At 38.4% G+C, this 2,351-nt stretch overlaps 1 pseudogene; it reads right to left on the bottom strand.

The window, feature by feature from the left end:
- Positions 1-1,926: 1,926 nt before the first annotated feature.
- LOC126007982 (uncharacterized) lies at positions 1,927-2,051 on the bottom strand (annotated as a pseudogene).
- Positions 2,052-2,351: the final 300 nt, after the last annotated feature.

Below are 2,351 nucleotides of genomic sequence, written 5' to 3'. Positions count from 1 at the left end.
GGAAGAGGATATGGGAAGAAAGACAGGAACAGAAGTGGAGGGAGGACAATTTAGTGATGGGAATTCCCCTGATTTTATGTTAATATGTACCTAAAATATTATTGTCAATGATATGTAAGCCACTATGATTAAAATAAAAATTATATTTAAAAAGAATTCCATTTTTAATATGATTTGCATTTGTGTGGTTACTGAAAAGCTCACATTATTGTGTCACAATATAAAGAGTAAAGAAATACTGACTTTTTTTTTTTATAGGCAATCAGCAAACAGATGAGCCTCCATTTTCCAAAGCAGAAATTAGTTTCCATTGCTTTTGTTTGTTTTCCCCTAAATTTTGTTGCTTTGGGTTTAGTCAAGCATGGCTGCTGTTTGCTCCATGATCTTTTGAGGGCAAAGCGAGGACTAGAGCAGTATTGAATTGGACAATTTGAATAGCATGTTTCTGTCCAAGAATTGCTGGTAACTGGGTTCCTCCAGACTCCCAATCTAGGAAGATCTTTGTGCGCTTGGTAGCTCAGTAGCTCTGAAGTCATTAGGGTCTGGAGGCAGTCACTGGGATTTATGTAGAAGGCTCTCAGCAGCAGTTCATGACAGAATTAATGAGTGATCAGATTAAATCTTGGCTATGAACTTAAGAACTTCCATCCAAAAGTCTCACTGTGAACGAAAATAACATCATTTGGGGCCAGCTAGGTGAATCAGTGAATTAAGCTCATGCTTTGCCTGTAGGAGGCCTGGGTTTGATCCCCAGTAGTGCTTAGTGGGAGCAATGCCTGATCAGTGAGTCAAGATAGCCCTAGATAGGGCCCACGCAGTGGCACAAGTGGTAGGATGTTTGCCTTGCAAGCACTAACCTAGGATGGATCATGGTTCAATCCCTGGTGTCCTATATGATCCCCCAAGCCAGGAGTGATTTCTGAGTGCATAGCCAGGAGTAACCCCTGAACATCACCGGGTGTGGCCCCAAAACAACATCAAACAAAAACAAAACACAAAGAGAGCCCTAGAGTATAATCAGGTGTGGCTCAAAAACCATAAATAAATAAATACATAAATAAATAAGCAGGTTAAAATCAGCAGTATTAAATATCTTTCACTGGACACATTTTTCCTTAGATATGTAATTACTGTTTTAATCTTCCTTCTAGTTTTTAGTGATGATCTTGACCTTACTGAGTGGTGTGCTATCACTAGAGCTTCCAGAAATCCTCAAAATCTCTCTGACAAACACCTCGGAGACTTCCATGTTGTATAAAGGAAACAAAAGTAGCTCACAAAATTTATTTCTCACAAGCAATACTACTGAGTTGGAAAAAGGAGATGACCGATGACCAATTAAGACTTCTAAGATTTATTAATAAATGTGTTGTCTGGCACTTCAGATATTGTTTATTTTAATGCCTTTGTATTATTCTCAACTACTGCATGTTCTATTTATGTGCTTTTTGTAGCTTTTTTGAAAGAGAGCTCTGAAGCAACTGCTTTGTCAAAGTAAATGCAATAAAAATGAGATGAAAAAATTTTTATTTAATATATTGCTGAGAAATGGTTTATTTTTGCTATTATGCCAGTGATTCTTAGCTATTACCTGCTATCATGAAGGCTTAAGGGACCACCACATACTGTCAAGGTCCGCTATCTATATGATCATTCCCAAGTAAATATTTGTTGAGAAGAGGTGGTAAGAAATGACTTCTGGGCCCGGAGAGATAGCACAGCGGCGTTTGCCTTACAAGCAGCTGATCCAGGACCAAAGGTGGTTGGTTTGAATCCTGGTGTCCCATATGGTCCCCCGTGCCTGCCAGGAGCTATTTCTGAGCAGACAGCCAGGAGTAACCCCTGAGCACTGCCAGGTGTGGCCCAAAAACCAAAAAAAAAAAAAAAAGATGACTTCTTTTTTTCTTTCTTTCTTTTTTTTTTTTTTTTTGTCCTCCCTATTCACAATACAGACCAGGCAAAGGGCCTGGGTTGAGGTGTATATGGAGTGCATTTACTGTACCTCCTCTTTCTATACAGTCAGTGTAAAGAATACAGCCTGTGGTGTGCTTTTTATATATATAAAGGGTTTTATTTATATATATAAATCAAAATAAAAAAGAAAATATAAGGCCTCCTAATGCTTACCACAAGATGACTTATTTCTTTTGACAGAGTCCTTCCAGGATTTTGCTTCTGATACTCTTTCTTCTCTCTTTTTTTAATATATTTTTTATTTAAGTAACATGATCATAGTTGGGTTACAGTCATAACCAGAACACCCCCCCTTCACCAGTGTAACATTACCCCCTCCCCCCTTCCTACCCCCTGCCTGTATTCGAGACAGGCATTCTACTACAATTATTTGTTTT

This window comes from Suncus etruscus, chromosome 4 (assembly GCF_024139225.1).
Source record: "Suncus etruscus isolate mSunEtr1 chromosome 4, mSunEtr1.pri.cur, whole genome shotgun sequence".
Lineage (NCBI taxonomy): Eukaryota > Metazoa > Chordata > Mammalia > Eulipotyphla > Soricidae > Suncus > Suncus etruscus.
The sequence above is the reverse complement of the archived record's forward strand: the minus strand, read 5'-3'. Positions and strand labels throughout refer to the sequence as shown.